This window comes from Xenopus tropicalis, chromosome 5, assembly GCF_000004195.4.
Source record: "Xenopus tropicalis strain Nigerian chromosome 5, UCB_Xtro_10.0, whole genome shotgun sequence".
NCBI lineage: Eukaryota > Metazoa > Chordata > Amphibia > Anura > Pipidae > Xenopus > Xenopus tropicalis.
Window position 1 is genome coordinate 94777755 of NC_030681.2, and position 22035 is coordinate 94799789.

At 38.8% G+C, this 22035-nt stretch overlaps 1 long non-coding RNA gene across 2 annotated transcripts in view; it reads right to left on the bottom strand.

Moving 5' to 3' along the window:
- Positions 1–3486, bottom strand: part of LOC108647684 — a 126917-nt gene extending 123431 nt beyond the window's left edge. For both annotated transcript variants that reach the window (XR_001924631.2, XR_004222793.1), the window contains exon 1: positions 3350–3486. This is a non-coding gene — a long non-coding RNA (uncharacterized LOC108647684). The remainder of the gene's footprint in view (positions 1–3349) is intronic.
- Between the last annotated feature and the right edge of the window lie 18549 nt (positions 3487–22035).

The following is a 22035-nucleotide window of genomic DNA, read 5'->3' on the forward strand; positions in this document are numbered from 1 at the left end:
CAGGCCCATAAAAACTCTATACAAGTGAATAAGGAGTAAGGAAATTTCCCTCTGGTGACTTATAGCAAGCTCCTGATCTGTACTGGCAATTTGTGGATTTTGGCAAATGCCAGAGGGGCTACTGTAAGATGCCATGGGCAGTCACTATGTATTGGGCTGGTGGGGGGCAGTTTGGGCCTCTGTGTACTTGAAATGCCAGGGCCTATTTTGAATCCCAGTCCTGACCTGACAATCTCTATATCACCTTTAAATAAATATGCTCTCATCGGTAGCGTTACTCAGCTCTCCGCAGCCAATACTGCAATTCCTACAGTGCTTTCCATGTTCAGGGATTCACAGATGTGCTAAGGAGAAGATAAGTATGCAAAGCAATGTGGGGACTGGCATCTTGGCTTGTCAGTGTGTGGGCACAGTTATATAGAAATGACTACCTTCTCCTAAGTGTTATATCAAAGGTTTAAACTTCAAAATAGCAACATAGCAGAAATCCAACAAAATAAACTGCAGCCATGAAGCTAATGGCAGGTTACACCATGTGGCGTAACAGGCGCATATGTTGAAAATGCCTTTGTTTAGGGAAAGTAAATGACTGAACTGAAAAAAAACTGAGCAACTGAGATTTTTTTCAGCAGCTTTCAAAATATCAGAACAACTGCAGTAAGGTTAATGCAGCTTAATACAGATTTATGTCGAGTAGAAACTGCACCTGATGTTTTTCAAAACAACTAATTGAGATTGAATTCAGAGAGAAAATGAAAATGCTTTGAAACAAATACAAGTTTTTTTTTTTGTTTTTTTTCTTAATTCCTCGTTTCAACATTTTCATGTGTTACTAATGTTGGCTTGTTCTTTGCTGCCATCAAGGGAATTTAAGTGGTAAGGCACATGTGGAAAAAGTACCACAGACACAAAGACTGTTCTAAACTGGGACTAGAACACTGATATTCAGCTTAACAAAGCATATTTAAGATAAAGATATTTCTCAGAGCATTCTAAAGTCTGCAAGGTTAAGCTAAATATTCCAACATTTATTATTGAACACATTAAGTAGTACTGCTGCAATGTGAACTGCAGTGAAAGCTTTTTTATTATTTAGTTTCTATGGAAACCATTTTTAAAAAGCAAATTCCTAACAAAAGGAATAGGAGCTGCTGTATAAGGAATCATAAGTACTACTGTTATTTGTGCAATTGAAATATTCATCTTGAATAGGACATTGTAACAATATCATTTTGTAGTTCTGTGTATTTTGTCATGGGTATAATTTTGTTACCCTCTAGGAATACAAAACCAAAGAGCAAGTCATCTGTAAAGCAAGAAGGGAAGTTGTATCCATAGCTAATAAGACTTATTTGCTATATACAGCATCCATACAAGCACAGGGATGTGAAACAGATCATCTCTTTCTCCTTGACAGGATGTGACACTGGGGTGACCTGTGCCCTATAGAACAGAGGTATTCCCCAATTGACTGTGATGTTATGGGTTGTCCTGCTCCCTAGTTGATAAAAATGGTGGGATCCCCATGTGCTAGGCTGTTATGGGGTAATGTAATAAAAGGCACTAAGTTTGCCCAGGAGTAGTAACCCTTAGAAACCAAACAGCAGGTAGCATTTGCTGGTAACCCATTTAAAAGCAAACATCTTATTGGTTGCTATGAGTTTCTGCTACAGGGCAAACTTATTGCCTTTTATTACATATGGGGGTAACGTTTTACATGAGAGGCAGGTGGGAGTGCTGAGGGTCCAGTGGCTGAAGTTGGCCTGATCTTCTGGATTAAGCTAGGGTACCAGGACCCTGTGAACAAGGATTAGTTAGACAGACCCTGTCATTGTAAGCCCCAGGGGTGTAAAATGAGTAGGATTAGTGAGCAAGAGAAGCTCAGTACCCCAAATTATTATTAGTAGGGTTTTATTGGGCTGGTGGGGGGCAGTTTGAGCCTCTGTGTACTTGAAATGCCAGGGCCTATTTTGAATCCCAGTTCTAACCTGACAATCTCTATATCATCTTTAAATAAATATGTTCTCATCGGTATCATTACTCAGCTCTCCGCAGCCAATACTGCAGTTCCCACAGTGATTTTGATGTTCATGGATTCACAGATGTGCTAAGGAGAAGATAAGTATGCAAAGCAATGTGGGGACTGGCATCTTGGCTTGTCAGTGTGTGGGCGCAGTTATATAGAAATGACTACCTTCTCCTAAGTGTTATATCAAAGGTTTAAACTTCATAATGACAACATAGCACAATTCCAACAAAATAAACTGCAGCCATGAAGCTGTTATTACATATGGGGGTAACACTCTACATGAGAGGCAGGTGGGAGTGCTGAGGGTCCAGTGGCTGAAGTAGGCCTGATCTTTTGGATTAAGTTAAAATATCAGGACACTGTGGACAAGGATTAGTTACTGACAGACAGACCCTGTCATTGTAAGCCCCAGGGGTGTAAAATGGGTAGGATTAGTTTTGCACAAACTTTTTCAGTTAAGACTTTTTAGCAAATGTCAGACATTCATGGGAATGAGTTTATTTGAATTTTTAAAAAGAAAATGAGAAAAGTTAACAGTTTTAGTAATTATGTCCCTAATTGTAGATCTTAGTATCGCAATAGCCTTGGATATTATGCTTGTTCAAGAACTCATCCAGGCCCCTCTTATAGGCATTAACAGAATCTGCCATTACCACATCACTAGGAAGGGCATTCCACAACCTCACTGCCCTCACCGTGAAAAACCACCTACGCTGCTTCTAATCTAATCTAAAGGGGTACACTGATCCGTTATTTGCTTTAGTAGCCACAGAATGACACTGAGTTGAATTAGACAACTTGTTATCTTCAAAAACCCCCAGATTCTTCTCGATTAAGGATACCCCCAACAAACTACCATTCAGTGTGTAACTCACATTAATATTATTTCTATTAAAGTGCATAACTTTGCACTTTTCAACACTGAACCTCATTTTCCAGTTTGCTGTCCAGTTTTCCAATTCTATCAAATCGCTCAGCAAAGTGGCAGCATCCTGCATGGAACTTATAGTTTTGAACAATTTAGTGTCGTCAGCAAAAATAGAAACAGTACTTTCAAGCCCACCTCCAGGTCAAACAAGTGGAAAAGCAAAAGCCCAAGTGCAGACCCCTGTGGTATTTGGTCCAATTAGAAAATGTTTCATTTACCACCACTTTTTGTAATCTATAATTTAGCCAGTTCTCTATCCAAGTACAAATATTATGTTCCAGGACAGTATTCTTAAGTTGTATAATTAACTTTCTGTGCAGTACTGTATCAAATGGCAAGAGAAAATGGCTTGAATTCAGCAACAAAAGTCCAACATAACAGAAATTGCTTACATTTGCAGTAAAGTCTAATATGCAGCGCGATTTCCACATGCTGGTCTTTTAGGAGAACTTTAGTTGGTGAACAGCAAGTAGCAACCACATGTAAAGCACTTTCACCTGCTACTCACTTTCTTAAACACCCCTTGGACATCCAGCCCACACTGTCTGCTGGTTAACCCTGTGGTGGCTCTTAAAGGGTTCAAAACCTAAAATAAAGGGGATATATACCTGCCATCCAGGATAAATCCCCTCTGGCTTGTACACTTGTGACATCGATTTTACCACATTTATGTGCAATCTTTGGCATGAGTATGTTATTTTGTATGGTTCTCTTACAATCCCTCTGTTAGCCTTGTCAGTAGTGTGCAGTATATATCATATTAAGGCTTTCTTCATAATATTCTTTATAATATTCCTGCAGATGTTTTATTGTTGATTTCCTTTGCTACCTGCACCAATAAAAAAATAGTAAAAATTACAGGTTACTTTCGCATCATTATCCTAAATCCCAATATTTAGTAAAGTCCCTGTTTATGTGAAAGAACCACTGATGGTCCATTGACTTTATTTAGAATGAGACTAAGGGGCCGATTCATTAAAACACAAGTTTGAATCCTGAATGGGAAAAATTCAGATTGGATACGATAATTTCTGAAGATCGCAAATATCACGAAAATGCTTACGAAAAAATCGTATTAGTCACGATAATATTGTATTGGCGATTCGCAAGTCACGAAATTTTCGTACCAGACGATTGTAAACAGAGACAGAACCTTTCTGAATTTTTTGCGCAAACGTACGAAAAAGTCATGCAAGTGTGAAAAAATCAGCGAAAATACGCGCATTCGTGTCTTAATAAATCTTCCCCTTAGAGTTCAGATATGATACCCTTCCTTTACCATGTAGCAATGGCATATTCTGAGTCTAAGAATCACATGTACACTTGCTCTGCAGGTAATTGCTGCGGGTTTTCCCTTAAGGTGGCCATACACGCACCGATATTATCGTACGAAACCTCGTTTCGTACGATAATCGGTGCGTGTATGGCATGTCAGCGAGCCGACCGATATCGCAGGAAGCTGCTGATATCGGTCGACTCGCCGATCGGCCAGGTTAGAAAATTTTGATCGGGCGCCATAGAAGGCGCCTGACCAAAATTCTCCCTTCAGAGCTGAATCGGCAGAAGGAGGTAGAAATCCTATTGTTTCTACCTCCTTACCTGCCGATTCAGCCCTGAATGGTGTGTGGCAGATCTGACGATGTTTCGTGCGACCGACGGTCGTACGAAACATCGTGAGATCGCCACGTGTATGGCCAGCTTTACTCAGTTCAGTTATGGGCAGGTAAATATTAAAATACTACATCCTCTTTTACGGTAGTGCAGAGTACAGCACTGTATTTAAAAAGAGCATTACAAAGGTAACGAGTTTACCCAAAGCATAGAGATACATGCCTGATTTGATGTTTTACAAAGGTACAGACGTACATCTCAATATATGCAAATGAATGCTTATGTTTTACTCCCTGTTTTTGCATTTCACAAAATCATTGGCCTAGAAATGACAATATGTACTGATATGATGGCCAGATGGCTACACTCTTATGCCTAAGGGTATATTACAGGTAAAGCTGGTATTGCTTAACAGTATAAAATTCACATACTGTATTACCCCTATCCTAGTTTCCTGAGTAGCATTCTTAATACAGATTGAATCCACTTGTGCATGAAATAGATTTCAGTAATGTGCCAACTGAGCAATAAGGTTTTATGTTTTGATTTATTATATGACCAGGATTCCACCTCCAGGCCTTAAGTTTTGAAAACATTTAAAATGACAGACAGACATTCAGACAGACAGAAGAGATAAAAGAAATGAATTGGTTAATGCAAAGTATAAAACTGCCTTGGTTATTCTTGGCTCAGGCTAGTTATTGAAGGAAAGCCCTTATTAAAGGGCATTATTCAGATCCATTAATAAACTTTGAGAACAATAAATATTTTATATAATTTCCTAAATGAATAAAACATTTGAGCTTACAAACTGAATGCTACCAGTTGTGTTTTTATAAGTTTTGCACAGTTGTGTGAATAGGTGCCAATGATTAAACTTTTTTTGCAGAAACCTGCCTAACTGCTAGTTAATCCAGAGGAAGGTAAGGGCGGATATTTTCGGCAAGCGGAAACGCGAGACTTTGCATTATCTTGCGTTTTCATCAGGGGCGATTCTGGACATATCGCCGCCTGAGGCGGCTCCTGGATAACGCCCCCCCCCCACTCCCCAGCGCTTACCTTCTGAGCGCAGGAGCGGGTCCGGGGGTGGTGAGATCGCTAGTGCAGAGAGCGCAATTACTATGCACCCGAGCGTACCTCATTCATTCGGGTGCAGGCACCTGTAGGAAGCGTGGGGGCGGAATTTTCAGCAAGCGCTTTTCTGCTTGCCGAAAATATCCGCCCTACGACTCGTCTGGCATTAGCCTAAAGAAAAACCCCATCTGCTGCTCCAATTAGTCTCAGGGGGTAAACAGGCCGTGGTAGTGACAGTACCTTTTGCTGGACTGGGTGGGAGATTCAAATAACTGTCAATCTTCTGCCTAGTCCCCATGTACATATCAGTAAATATTGCATTTTTACATGTTTTCCTTTAAGCCACTCTTTTGTCATGGTCGAAATGACTTTGATAAATCGGTACTTAATTATTGAACACTTTTTAACACATACAACTATGCGTTAATCGTTAACGACCTTTAGTGAATCAGCCCCATAGCTCTGTCTATTCATTGGCTGATGTTTGTGTGTGAGCACAGTAAATCGTATAAACCAGGGGGTGGGCCTGTAAGGAAGTGAAATATAAATATTTAGTGTTTATCCACTAGGTGGCACCAACCTCTTAGGTTGGCCTGTAGAGAGATTGACTTCAGGGGCCTGTATAAGGAGGTGCCTCAGCCAGGCACTTCCTCTTTGGCTTTATACTAATTACAGGGAGGCAGGCAATACCAAGACCAGACCAGGTGGGAAGCTGTACCTTGCAAAGACTAGATAGAGAGGAGATTGTGGTTGACTCACTCTAGAGTGAAAGATAGATAGGAGAGCTAGCAAAGTAAAATAATTAGGTTAGAGCTCAACGGTGATTGTCCACCAGTTAGGGAACTGGAGTGTGTAGATAGGTTAGTGAGAACCTGGTGAGCTGTACTGAGACAGCTGAGAGAAGCTCATACACTATATATGGACATGCTAGAGAAAGGGTAATAGTTGAGTAGAGAGAACCCCCACAGCCACAACACCCTGCTAGTGCCTTTCCATATGACAGGAGTATTTCAGGCTTGTACAGAGAGAGAAGACCAATGCACCCCAATCTACTTTTTCTTTTTAGTGCACTAGCAGGCACAGCATCAGCCTATGAGCACACACATAGGGGCACATTCATTAAAAAGCGAGTTTGAATCCCGAATGGGATAAATTCGGATTGGATACGATAATTTCTTAAGATCGCAAATATGACAAAAATACTTTCCAACACTTGTAATATTTATAGGTCCTAAAAGAAGCATCTGATCTCTCTGACTTGATGCATTTTTTTTATTTATATAAACTTAAATTAAGCCAAATTGGGTCATCCTTATGCTTTTTCTGGTTGGGTCCACAACACTCTTAGCCATGAAATTGTCTTGTGGAGCATTTATACAATTGTTTCCATGAACTGTGCTGGCAGTCTTATTTCTCCAATTAATATCTTTGATAATTAAAATCCCTATTAATAAAGTAATGATGATATTTTTCTCCAGGCTTCACCTCGAAAAATGCCCAGACTCCAATGACTGCGGGAAAAAAAAGTTGTGCGGTACAGACAAAAAAAGTCCATTGGCTTCAATGCGTTTTGCTAATTTTTCAGTAAAGAGAAATGGGACAAATTCGCTAATCACTATTAATAGGATTTGTAGCCCATTTTATTTGCAAGAGGAGCTGAATCTCTTTCTCTATAAGGAAGTCTGTAACATGCTCCTACAATTAATTTCCCTGTCACCATACAATCTGTAAAAAGTTCAGCCCATACGGTTTTAGCACTTTCATTCTTTCTCCACAACTTTTTCATAAATACTTGGCTTCAAATCATGCAACGTACGGACAACCCCCTCCTCTTCTCTATTTCCCCTATCTCTCTAAAACAAGGTATAGCCAGTTATATTCACTGCCTAGTCATGTGACTCATTCAGCCATGTTTATGCAATTCCAATTACATCATACTTCTCATACAGAAACACTTTAGCTCTCCTATTTTACAGTAAAAAAAAAGTGTTGCATTAGTAAACATCAATTTAATACAGGTACCAGTTATCACATGGTGGTTCAATTAGAATGTTAGTTTTGGGGCTACCGTATCTCACAACTACTTACAAACATAGGAGAGCTCTATCTGTGGCCTAAAACAGATATGGGGTACCACCTAAACAGATATGGGGTACCCTTTCACATAATTATTTTTTTATTGTTGGGTACAATAAACAAGTTTGGAAGAATAGAGAGACAGAGAGGAAAACTGCACCCATGCTTTTCTGTAGGTATAAAAGATTTGTCAACTCTAAACTCCCCGGCTTCTTTAATTTTTACTGCTCTCACTGCAGAAGAAACCTTCCCATTGCTGACAGCTGACCTTTTGTTCTCTATACATACTAGTGAGTTAAAAGAGAATCATTTGTTTTGGCTTCTTTGTAGAGATTTCTTTGTATTGGCTGAATATATTTGTAAATAAGATCAAACCCCTTTGTGACAGGCCTTCACGGCAACCGAAGTGTTCCATTTACTTTGTTCATTTAGTTTCCTGTTTCTGGAAAATTTCCAGTCCTATTGCATCCTTTTTAAAGATGTTGTTAGAACAGACCTATATATACAAAGAGAGGCCTTTACACATTAGATGCTGCTAGTGATGTTAATCCTGATCTTTTCTTTCTGTACTGGTTCATTTTAGGTTTAAGAATGAATTGATTTGTACGCATAGTTTTGTACTTTCAGTAAATTAGCCTTTACTTTCAATATTAAGACCTCTTAAGGGCCTCATTTATAATATAGACACTTGAGGGCCCCTGACTAGGGCAGCAGGTTTAGAGGACTGGCCCTCAGGTACCATTTATGATAAATTACATTTATTTTGAGAAAAAAAAAGTCATTGCTGGATACTTGTTGTCTAAACGGCATACTCAAGATGAGTGCTTACTAGAGAATTAGTAAGTTTGTTATTGGCTAAGAGGGCCCTGACCTAATGTTGGGTGCCTTAAACTGAAACAAAATCTAAAAACTACTGATTTGTCCAGGAACGCATGCTGATTTGGCACTATAAACTTTGTATTAAATGCTTCAGCTAGCCTTCTATAGAAAGCCAAATACATTTCTTAAAGATTTTTTTTAGCTTTTCAGTTTTCCACATTATGTTTTGGGTTACTGTACCAGCCCAAGGCAACCACAGGCCTTTAGCAGGGAAGATCTGTGCAAAGATCCCCCTCGTAGCTTCCTATCTTCTTTTCTGCTGATTCACTGCACATGCTCTGTGCTGCTTTTAGTTACTGAGCTTAGGGACTGATGCACAATATAAAGTATATGTATATATATATATATATATATATATAAACTTTATATATATAAATGTCATGATACAAGTCTGATTAGAAATTAATTCAGATTCTATTGATGAACGAATCTGTTGCATTTTTCTGGAAATTTGTAAAAATGTTGAAAATTTGTGTGCATCTACTTTTTCCACGCAAAATACATTGGAGTCTATAGGATTTTTTTCATGGCAACGTTTTTTTCAGTGCACAATACATCAGAGTCTATGAGCACTTTTTCACTGCAACTTTTTTTACAGGGACTCTTTTTGAATTATGTTTCAAAAACTTGAATGTGCAAATTTATTAAGTGCAAAAAAACCAAAAACTTAAATGTAAAAATTCTAAAAGCCAATGGGAGTTGTCCTAAGCAAAGTCAAGCCATATTTGCAAACCCGAGTTTTTTGCAGTTGTAAACTCGAAAAATTAAAGGTATTAGATTTTCTTATTCGAACAAGTTTTTCTTATTAATAAATAAGTGAGCATTTGATATGTGAGTTTATTTGATTTAGAAAAACAAACTCGAATTCACAGACTTCACAGAAAAGGCCAATAGTTTATGCCAAGATGTAAAAATGCAGGAAGACCTGGCTTCCCTCTAGGAATTTAAAAGTAATATAAAAGCTTTAGAGAGCTTTTTGATTGACCATTCAATTCATAATTGTAGAGTTTAAGAAAACTTTTATGGGAAAACATGTCAAGACACATCAGTTATTAGAGTTTCTCCAGCAGATTTCTACATTGAAATCTATTTTTAAAAAACACAAACAGATTTTTTCATATTTAATTTAAAAATTTCACATGGGGCTAGCCATATTCTTCATTTCCCGGGTGCTACAGCCATGTGACCTGTGCTCTGATCAGCAGAACAATGGGAATGTAGCAAGGCAGCAGCTCTCAGTAGATATCAGAATAGCACTTATAGAAGAAATCCAGCTTGTAATCCAGTTACATGGGAGTAGGAGAAACAATAAGTTACCTGAAAGCAGTTCTAATGTGTAGCGCTGGCTCCTTCTGAAAGCTCAGACTCAGGCACAATGCACTGAGATGGCTGCCTACACACCAATATTACAGCTACAAAATTACATTTGTTGGTTCAAGAATAACATTTTAAATGATAGAGTTAATTTTTTGTTGTGTAAACAGTGTAATTTAGAAATAAAAAGTACACCATAAAAATCATGACAGTATCCCTTTAAGCATTTGCCTGTTTCTTCTGTTTATAATGTTGCTGTTGCCTTATAACAGTGTAACAGTGTGTATTCATCTTTTGTCATAGGGACAAATTATTACCCTGTTCTTCCCTACTGCTAGACAATCTAACAGCAAGCCAAAGTGCTACAACTAATTTCTCATTCAACTAACCTCCCTACTGACCTGATAATTTCAAAACTTTTCTGGTGTCTAGAAAGAATCCAGTTATAAAAACATTTATAGTAACTGAAAAACAAACTTTGTATGCTTAGTACCATTCCCTGGTACTGTGACACTTGTGATACTAACAGCAGATGTCCTCTCTTGCTTTATGGCTGGGATTCAAGATACACTCTCAGGATCTGAGCCAAAGCAGGATTAATGACCCCTTATCGCAAGGCTTTTAAACATTTACTACAATGCTGTAATGGAGATTATCTAGGCTGATTTAACAATGAGAGTAAACAAATAAGGAAGGCAAAGTAAAATAGATGTATTATATTTTTATAACAAGGGTAGTGTTAAATACTGCCACAACAAATTAGGCTGTCACAATCTGGACTCCCAGTGGCAAGTGTGGGTAAAAAAATGAAAGTTATTTTCACAATGTTTGAAATAAGCAATAATCATTTTCTTATAAAATCAGTTTATTTCTTTTTTTTATGAATTTCACGTTTTTTCACACTTGCAATTTGGAGTCAATATTGTGCCAGCCTAAAGCATTCTGTTAAGTCTAAAAATGCTAATGACAATGAACAATCTGACAGGCCTGTTTGACTAAAGGTCCCCATACACGGGCCGATTCTAGCTGCCATTATCGCTCCCTTAGACCGATTCGGCAGCTAATCGGCCCATGTATTGGCACTCCCGACGGGCCTGCCTGAAATCGTCCAGATATCGATCAGGCAGGTTAAAAAATCAAGTCGGATCAGGGACCACATCAGCTCGTTGATGCGGTCCCCGGACCAACTTTGCCTATACCCGTCGTTATAATTCGATCGTTTGGCCCCAGGGCCAAGCGATCGAATTAGCCTGGATTCTCCCGATATCACCCACCTGTAGGTGGGGAATATTGGGAGAAGATTTAAAGGTGGCCATACACAAGCAGATTTCAGCTGCTGGTTCAGGTCCTTCAGCTTATCTGGTAAAGTATAGGCACCCCCCGACGGGTCTACCCGACCAACTTCTGGCCTAAAATTGGCTAGATCTCGATCAGGCAGGTTTTCCTGTTGGATCGGGGGCCTCATCAGTTTGTAGATGCGGTCCTCGGTCCAGTGACAACTCTGCCTGCTATTTTAATTTGATCGTTTGGCCCTAGAGCCAAACAATTGAATTAGCCTGATATTGCCCATCATATCATATGCAATGTGTAAGGCCACCTTTACCCACAACAACATTAATGAACAGCTGTGGACTTTTGTTGATCAATCATTGTGGCTATTGTCTGAGTATCATGTTGGGGGTAACTTCTTTAGGGCTCATGTACTAACACAGGTGATCATGTCTTTGCTTTAATTGTTCATAATTAATTTCTGACCAACTTCACTTTTTTGTTCTATGTTTGTAAATCAAGCCCTTTATCCAAAAATGATGACCCTGTTATGTAAGAATGAACACTGGTTGGTGTTCAGTATATGGTGTTTATGCTCTGTCCACATAAAAACCATTCAAAGTCACCCATTTGACTTTAAAGAGCAGCCAAGTGCCAACTACAGATGAGCTTCGCTCCTATTGGGACTAATTAGTGTTGTGTAGGGTTTGCTGATCAGCATATGTAGAACCAGGGAAATGGATTCACATGAAAAGCATTCTGAATGAGAAGACTCACTCCTCACTTGCATGCAAAGCAGAAGGTATTTTGGAAACAAAACACAGTTTCAGTCCTGAAATATGAAAATATAGGCTAAAAAGCACCCATTGGGCTTTAAAAGGCAGTTGCTGATCAGATATCAACTACAGAATAATTTTCCTCCTATTGGGGTTCATCAGTGTAGGGTTTTCCCTGCTTTCGACGTGGATCCATTTTCATGGTCTTTTAGAAACCCCATTACTTTGATAAGCCCCAATAAGGGGTGGATCTGATCAGCAACTGCCGTGGCTGTGCGGATAAAAACCAGGTGGGTGAGCTTTAGCCTATAGGGTATTTCTTTGAGAATGGAAATTTTAGGAGCTAGACTGTCTCCTTCCCATGATTCTCTCTTATTTACATCATTTCAAAGATATTTTTCCTATGTAAGCACATTTAGAAAAATAGGCAGAGCTGATACATTCAGTAAAGCAGATAAAACTAAAACATTACTAAAGTAGAGATGACCCATTTTGTCATTCCAGTAATGAAAGATATATTTTTCTCCTCAAGTTTGCCTTACTTTTGTTCTGCCTTTGCTAATTAGAAATTTCATGGCGTTTACCAAGCCATATTTTTTGTTGGAAAAAAAAATAATAATAGCAGCTTATCTTTGTCAATTAATGTAAATCATTTAATGCTTCTGAATCCCTCATAAGAGGATTACAATTGATGAATATAATTGTTGGTTGTTTTTATATTCCAAGCTCCCCAGTTGCAATTAACAGAGAATTTTTAACATAGATAGTTTAATAATAGAGGCTGAATGTCCACAATAATTGGCAGAGCTGCCTCAAGGGTTATAATGGCAGAAAAGCAAAAGGGGTGGAATAAAGTGAAATAGCAAAGATAAGGCTTTATTGTACAGCTCTGTTCACAACCGCCATTCCATTCGGTTATGATAAACAAAGCATATTGTTTGGGGTCATTTATAACTGTGAATGAAGGCAAGTTTGAAATCTCATCTCATACACTGAAGGGTATTAGAAATGGCGAAAATGAAGCCTATTACACACAGCGTGAGGTTCCTTTCTATTTGCCAGTTGTTTTTCACTGTAGATGATTTGTTTGTTTTCTGCAGCCTTCTCTTATTGGAAATGATTTTTTTTAATGAGTCTATCGCAGATGTTTTTCCTGAGGAAAAGGAGATATCACAGCATTCAAAGTGCAGACGTTTCTACCTCCCGGGTAATTTCCAAACACAAAACATTGCTATAACTCCAGCAAAGTCTGTCGGAAATCAGCATTAAATTTGCACATTCTGACACCAGTGAAGCTGATAAAATGTATTAGTAAATGATTGATGGCAAGTTTCATTGCTAGTATCTAACCTGCATAAACATCATATGAAATGTTGCTGCTATCCCATTATGTAGAGGTGAACAAGTCAGTTCAGTCAGTTTTTAAATTCTACAGTTCTTAAATGTTCATTGCCATGCAAGGCTGAAAAGGTTTTTGTGCTGGTTTGCAAAATGCACAACAATATGTTTCCAAACATTACAAAAACACACATAATAGAAGGATATATCAAAACACTCTGGGAATGAGAATGGTTTATGGGATAAGCTACAACATCTAAGCAATTAGAGAACAATGACCGGAGCCAGGGTAACATTGCTCTAGTTTATTTTATCTACAGACATAGGCACATAGGGAGACATATTACACAGGTGATTATAGGTGGCTTCTAATACATAAAACCCCACATTCTATTCATTACAATGAGATTTTAAAAAGCGTATTTATCGAAAGGTGAGTTCTAACTTACATCCATTGATAAATACGCTTATACAAATCCTATAGGAATAAACAGACTGTGGGTGAGTTTTTATCTATTGAAATCTAAAATCACATTTTGATAAATATGCCCCTAACTGTATATCCTGCCTGAAACAGTCATTTCTAGGGTTTCACTTGCAAAAACATTGAGGGAGAACTCCACCCAAACACAACGTAGGCTTTTTGAAAATTAAACATAATTTCAAACAACCTTACAATGTGCATCAATTAAAATATATGCAGCCTTTTCATGATTTTTAATGTAATAATATGGTTTGGAACAGTTACCTAGGACTGGCCCCCTATTCTACTGCTGATCTGGCTGATTACTTTGAGACTAAATAAAGTATAACAGCAGTCAACCATCCTCAGCCTGCCTTCAGCCAGCATCCTCCAAATCCCACAATTCCCTCACAAGTGAAGCCAATAAGAAAAGTAACATCACAGTGCAATGCAGTGTGGGTTATGCAGTTCCTGCAGGCTGTCTGTAAGCTGTGGAGAAGTTGTTACAGTTTGTAACATCAGTGTTTTAGTCCCTCCTCCCCTGCAGATTGAAGAACTGTTATGCAGCTGGATTTCAGCATATGAAAATGGTATTTTTTTTTATACCTTTTGAAGGAACAGACTACAGTGATAGTTATATTAGAGGTTTCTGTGTTGTGTTGGGCTCTTTAACAAATTTTGGTTTGGGTGCCGGAGTTCCCCTTTAGTAAAATGTGTTTCAATGAGTCTTGGTAGGAATGAAAGCAGAAATCGATTTTACAGTGAATGAAAAAAAACAATAATTACACATTTTTTATTTTTAAGGTAATCCAATATAATGAAGGGCATTCTGGATTACAGGTTTCCACATAACGGATCTCACACATGTATTTAAAAACTCCTTTTATTTTCATCATATTAATACAAATTCATACCCCTTTTTTCTCTTCTGTTCTTCATTGTACTTGCTTTTGTCCTCTGCTTATTTATTTTTGGCAAGCCACTTCTCTCACATCAAGGGTTTATTCTAAATCTTTGACAGAGCACCCAGTTCCTTTAGCATCCTTGCCATGTCGAAGCTGCCATTGTTTATCTGCACTCTCAGAGGCACACAAAAAGCACTTATGTTCTGCTTCACAGAGACATTTGTTTTGGCAGATTTTGTTTTGCAAGTGAAGCCTTTGCATTGCCTGTGTTTCCGGGCAGCCAAGGCCATTATAAGTCTTGTTAGACTCAACAGAACAAATAAACACACTCGTACAATAGATCCCATATAAAATGTAAAAACTATTAATAATTGAAATCTAAAATTGGGCCTCTCTGTTATAACATACTTAATATATTTAATGTATTATATAATGATGCCCAGAAGAAGAGTATAAGCCGATCAGAATATAAGCCGAGGTACCTAATTTTACCTAAGAAAACTAGAAAAACTTATTGACTCGAGTATAAGCCTACATTAATTTCTGGTGGTCACACAGCTTATATGGAACTCTAAATGTTCACTGGTGAGCTGTTTTCTAATTGGTGAATAGTTTTTGCATTGGTAATAACGTTTTAAGGAGCTACTTTAGAGAGCTAGAGGATACATGCAACATTGTTACAAAGGGTTTAGATCTCCTTCACTTACACAAAGTATGTGCAAGGGTAGGCTGGGAGTTGTAGTCCAGCAATAGCCAAGCAAAGTTACATTACTATATAAAGTTCATATCCCCTTTAATAAATATTTTATAAACATATAACCTGTATTTGCTTAAGAAAGTGTAAGAAGCAACATGTCTTTAAAATAAATAGAGACAGCTATACTTGACGTCTGCCTTCTGAATCAGTGAGGACTTCCTCATCCTTAATACATCTACAGGGAACCTACTGAAGGTTTGCTCTCACTAACACGTCATTAGGGAAAAGAATTCATGCCAAGTCAACCAAGCAATTAATTTTAGCTAGAAAGTTATAATTAGGATGGGCAAAAGATTGAGGGAGCTATTTATTCTTAAAGAGGCTTTGATCTGGATGGCTGAAAGAGTTCAATATAGCACGACAGCGCTACCCTAGCAACCCGCCCGTCCCCAGCATCGCGCACACCCGTCGGCGGGACCCATCCGTCCACGGGGGGGGGGGTTGGGTGCTACCGCTACTACATTAGAGGGAAAGCAGTTACGGAGAGATAATGGTTGCTACCGTAAATACAATAATCACCCACCCGAATATAAGCCGAGGGTAATTTTTTCAGCACTTTTTTGGTGCTGAATAACTCGACTTATACTCAAGTATATACGGTACTCCCATTCTCACAAAGATCGTAGGATTAATTTGGAATGCCCCATAGAGTGTGCAAAGTGCAAGAAAGGCAGCAGTCAGCCATTTTGGTGTACTTTGCACCCTGCATGATGCATTTTGTAAGTAGCAGCTCCCTAAATGCTCCTTAAATCAAGCATTGCCAAGACTGGGGGAGGCAGTTCAGGGCTAGCTGCTCCTATGTGAAGAGCAGAGCACAGCTCACAGCTCTTTAGCTCACTGGCATATAATGGCTAATAGCATGAAATTAAAGGAAAATTGAAATGCTGGATTGTGCAATAAAAACCCTTATTATGTCTGTTTTTTAAAATGTTTTGTAAGCACGTGTAACCCCTTTTTGGCTAAAATGCACTTTAAACACCAGGCTATGGTTAGAGCATGGGGCACATTGGGACTCTCTTTCAAAGGAGTGGGCCTTTGCTAAGTGGAAGGTAACTTGTACGATGTTGTTGTACTACAACTCCCACTGGTACTGTGTAAGGTGTTAAGTAATAGGAGCTCTTGCAGATGAACTAATTAACTCTTTATTGTCCAAGACAAATGTTATTAGCACAGGGATCAGTAAATACTCACAGTAATTGAGGTAGAATGATACAGTTGTAAATAGCAGTTGTGAAGTACAGAACAGCGCAGCACCACAGGGGAGATTAGATGTGAGCTATTAGCCAGAAGTCCCAAAGTTGAATACCCTTTACTGGACCGGATCCCTACAGCCAACGGTGGATCAGGGGTTAATACTAGCCTGATACCTGTGTCTGAACTGTGGTCCCTACAGCAAGGCAGACAGAGCCTGGGGTATGCTAAACCCACTAAATTCTCCTATGTTGGAGCGATAGCTACTCTATCTAAATAGACCTGACTGAGTCACACTCCTAGAGCGTGCTATGACAAAGTCTAGTCCTGAGACTAACTTTACCTGTCCCCGACTTTACTTCAAAGAATATTTCCTACTGGGGCCTGTGTCTGCACCCAGGCTCAATGGAGCTGTTGTTGGTAAGCAGACAGGCAGCCAAAGAGGAAGCCACACCTCCTTGCTAGACACTATATGAGGCTGCAAGGGGTGTGGACAACCATATGGGCCAATAAAGGATAGACATAACTATAAACTGTTACAAAGGCTTCTGCCCAGTAACAAGGGATCTATGTGAAGAGGTAGGGATATCACTCCATAGGGCATTTAACCCTATGGGTCCCTTTACATGTTTTAACCATGGTTTCATAAATGCTTTAATTAGCAACTGAATATTGAAATTCATAGAGATGGAAAGCTTGCCATACTATTTTGGTCATCTCTGAACCCTGCAACAAGGATAAGTAACTGTACTAGCAATCTCTATCACTGCATTCAGTGCAGGAGTATTCCTATTATTGCTGCACTCTGTGTGCTCCATAAAACAAAAGTCTTTCTGCTCCTAGCTTATTCATTTAATTTAAAGCTACAAATGCAGATATCACTTAAAGGGGACCATACAAGGGATGATTCACTTATTTGGTGAGGTCGTCAAACGAGCGGATCTTCTCCCTATATGCCAAGCTAAAGGTGGGTGATATCAGGCCAAACAATCAAATTACAATGCCAGAAATAGGACCGCATCAACAATCCAATGTGGCCCCCGATCCAACAGAAATTTGAAAAAATTTGAAAATTTGAAAAATGCATTAAAGCCAATGGGTGTTTTTCACAGCTACCCCACAACTTTTTTTTTTGTAGCCATTGGAGTTTATGGGCAGTGCTGCCATCGGGGAAACTGGGGAGTTATCATAGACCAGGTGGGTTTTAGGGTCTTATTGGGGGCCCAGTCATGCCACAATTATTTGATTAGGCAGGCCCCCTCCTGCTGTCAGTGAGTTGCAGACTTTGGAAAGGGAGGGTAGGAGCTCAGGCTGTTTTCCCTACTGCTCATTTGTCAATGAAGGCCAGTAAAGCTGCATGGGGATTGGATGGGATGTGGTTGGAAGTTCAAACTTGCAGCACTTGCAGCCAAATATGTAACTTACTGACATCGGGGGGGGGGGGGGGGTAATCAAGTGCAGCACCATAGGGTCCCCTTAAAAGGCACCTATCACTTAAAAATTGTAGCCCACACTCTAGTAGTGGGAAACAATAGTTTTTTTTCACTAAATATGCCCCTCAACAGTACTAAGCTACCTGTACTGGCAGGTCATGTTGGCCATGTTGGAGCACACGTATGCGCCTAATAAGCAAGTGACACAATTTGCTCATTATCCACATGCGCGTGACGTGCGAAGCTTGGGGGCTTGGGCACCTTTGCAGGTCAGGCTCCTTTGCACACTATAGAACAAGTGATGCTTTCTTTAGACAACAGATACAACATGGCTGAACACAAATGAACAGAGCATCTCATTTCACATTTTCATTTTACTACAAGAATTATGACATATGCAATGATGGATGAGCTTTACCCAGAACCCTTTCTACATATAGCATCTATCAGATAGTTTAAACTATCTCTATCAACCAACTGAATGATCGCAGGTTAAAAAGCTAATGTGCTTGCGACTCACTAGATTAAATCAGGGAATTTCTCAACAAATCAAAGGCTTTAAACCTGACACATCAGTACAATTATATAAAGAGCTTTCTGCAAAATATTTCTGACATACCAGATTAATACAACTGACGAGAGAGAGAATGTAGTGTGGCCATAGTTGAGTTGCTAATGTTGCCTGCGAAAATGTATTGAAATTCTGCAATGAAACATTGTCAAGATATACTGTCATTAAAATGCTAAAATATACTTGAGTTGTCAGTTTATGCGGCCATCTAAGGTCAGTAATCACAGAATACTGCCTAAAGCAAAAACTAATGTCATTGATGTTTTATGGTATGTAAATTATTCACCATAAATAGCACATCATAATAGCACATCAACATATACAGGTAATTTCACAGGAAACCACTGCTACAGGGAAAATAATTAACAAAGCAAATGATGTCATACATACAGTGCAAGCAGCAATGGGCACCAACTAAGCTAATATCTTACTACTTAAACAAATAAACCTTGCAACCAGTCAGTCCTGTCGTCTATGATCTGAGAAAAATATTAAAAATGACTAGACCTAGACTAGGTAGGTCTGCCCACTAAAAGTATAGGATACATTATCTGTAAACCCATTATCCAGAAAGCTACGAATTACGGAAAGGCCATTTCCCACAGACTCCATTTTAATCAAACACATTTTTGAAAATGATTCCCTTTTTCTTTGTATTAATAAAACAGTACCTTGTACTTGATCTTAAGATAAAATGAATCCTTATTAAAGGCTAAACAATCTTATTGGGTTTATTTAATGTTTTAATTATTTTTTGCAGACTTTAGGTATGGAGATCCAAATTACAGAAAGGCCCCTTATCCAGAAAACCCCAGGCCCCGAATATTCTGGTATCCTGGTTCCATACCTGTACCATGAAATAAATTGTATTAAAGTGATACTGACAGCCAATTAAAAAAAAAAAAATTACACCTGCTGTTGTGTTTTCATTTGTATCAGCTTTAAATTCCTTATAAACTAAATCTGCAAAGTTTTTTCGCTTCATAATTATGGTAGCACGAATTACAGACCCACGGAGCAGCCATGTTTGTTACCCTCTTCCGGGTTTTAATTTAAATGCCTCCCACGTGAATAAATATGCCCAATCACAAACCTGCAACGCCCCTTCTGCTTTCAGCCAGTGTGTGATAAGCTCAGCTCCGTTGTCTATGTGTAATGGGGAGGGGGGAGGGAGAGCCCTTAGAAGCAGGCCTGCTATTTAATTCTTTGTGGGAAGAGCAGAGAGGGGGCACAGTCCTTTGAAGTAGGCAGGCAATGGAAAGGTCAAGCCTGCCTGCTATCTAGTTCACAATGCGATGCGAGGAGCGAGTGAGGGAGGGGGAACTCTTTGAAGCAAACAGCAAGCTGAATCCTCCCAGTTCATGACGTAGTCCTTTTGAGAGATTGAGAAGCTACAGTCGGGCTATAGCAGGTACAGTTGTTATATTTTCTGATGTTTTGAGTTGGCAGTGTGCACCAACATGCTATACCACAACACTAACATACACCTGCAAACAACCACATAACATATGTACATACATACAACATAATATAGTACTTGCAAGGGTTTATTACAGAGAAGTAAACAGACTAAAAAAGCATTAACATGCAAAGGGTTCTGACAACCCATCACCTCCAGTTTATAAAATCAAATGAGGATAGGCTAAAGGTGCAAGAAGAAATCAACAGTAATAGAATCTCATAAGCATTTTTTTTTTAGAAGACTATGGTTATAATAATTCAGTTTTTTCTGGGTTGTATATCTGCAGTTTGTTTTGATTCTCTAAATGTTTTTGCAACTTGTGTATGTTCTGCAAATCTGCAGTGATGGCTAAACTGATACACTATTCTAAAAAATTAGAATAGGATTATGATTTTAAAAAAAGACCCAGAGTTTCTGATGTACATTTATGGGTTAGTGTGTACTTGCACAAGGGACTTGAGACTCCATGGGCTAGAAATGCCCACAATACATACACAGCCCTGAGGGAGTGGGCTTTTGGGCAGAGCATTGGCAGCAGCATAGAAACATGGAGTTCCTATCAGGGTGGCTTGTAAGCCTGCAGTTAAATGGTGTTTATTGTATGTACTGAAGATTATGACATAATATAATTAGATATACAAGTAAATGTAACCACTCCAACTGGTATGCATAGTATAGCCAAATAGCATGTTGCAAATTGTAACTGTTTTTGTATTATACTTTTTTTCATACAGGTATATACAGTGTACAGTATCTTGTTTCCTTTACTTAGGTTGATTATATGGACTCTATTTAAAAATGGACTTTAAAGGGACACTGTCATGATTTTTATGGAGTACTTTTTATTTCTAAATTACACTGTTTACACAGTAAATAATTCATTCTACCATTTAAAATGTTATTCTTGAACCAACTAATGTATTGGTGTGTAGGCCCCATCTCGGTGCATTGTGCCTGAGTCTGAGCTTTCAGAAAGAGCCAGCGCTACACATTACAACTGCTTTCAGACAGGCTATTGTTTCTCCTACTCCCATGTAACTGGAGGAGTCCCAAGCCGGACTTGGATTTCTTACTGAGTGCTATTCTGATATCTACTGGGAGCTGCTGTCTTGCTACCTTCCCATTAATCTGCTGATCGGCTGCTGGGAGAGGGGTGATATCACTCCAACTTGCAGCTCAGCAGTAAAGTGTGACTGAAGTTTATCAGAGCACAGGTCACATGGCTGAACCACCCTGGGAAATGAAGAAAATGGCTAGCCCCATGTGAAATTTCAAAATTAAATATAAAAAAAATCTGTTTGTGTTATTGAAAAACAGATTATAATGCAGGATTCTGCTGGAGAAGCTCTAATAACTGATGTGTTTGGGAAAAACATGTTTTCCCATGACAGTATTCCTTTAAGTACTTTTTGACACTTTACATAAACTTTAATGTTTGTACGGTACAAACATTAAAACACGAGTTCGAATCCAGAATAGGAAAAATTCGGATTGGATACGATCATTTCTGAAGATTGCAAAGGTCATGAAAATGCTTACGAAAAAATCATATTAGTCATGATAATATCGTATTGGCGATCCGAAAGTCACTAAATTTTCGTACCAAACGACTGTAAACAACGGCAGAACCTTTCTGAATTTTTGCGCGCAAGCGTACAAAAAAAGTTGTGGAAGCGTGAAAAAATCAGCGAAAATATGCTAAGAGCATTCGTGTCTTAATAAATCTCCCCCTTGATATGTTATTCTCCACCCTCAGATAATTGATGTGAGGAGTTTTGCACTTAAATACCTGTAACTTAGCACTTTATGTTAACTGACGAAGGGCGGCAACATATAGTTCCAGGACATGAAGGTATTCATCCAAGAGTATTAAACAAGTTAGATATAGATGTGTATATATATATAATATAATATATGTAGTGCTGTTATTCAAAAAGGGATCCCGCTCTCATCCTGAAA